A 249-nucleotide genomic window follows, 5' to 3' on the forward strand; every position below is an offset into this window, starting at 1 on the left:
AAGGACGTAGTAGAGAGACCATCTGTTGCCGGCGACGATGACTGTGATGAGAAACCGGTGGTGGAACGGGAGCGGGATGGGTTGGTTGCAGGAGGATGACCACCGCCCCCTAAACGAAAAAGAACGCCTCGACGTACATCAATGATAGGAGTGACAGAGCCTCCTTCTAAGCCTTTCTATCTCCTTACTGATACATTCTCACTGTCCGTACCACCGTTGTCGCTTGAATTATTGCTTCCTCCTCGCTGC

The sequence above is a fragment of the Plasmopara halstedii genome (genome assembly GCF_900000015.1).
Source record: "Plasmopara halstedii genome assembly, contig: Scaffold_470, whole genome shotgun sequence".
Classification (NCBI taxonomy): Eukaryota; Oomycota; class Peronosporomycetes; order Peronosporales; family Peronosporaceae; genus Plasmopara; species Plasmopara halstedii.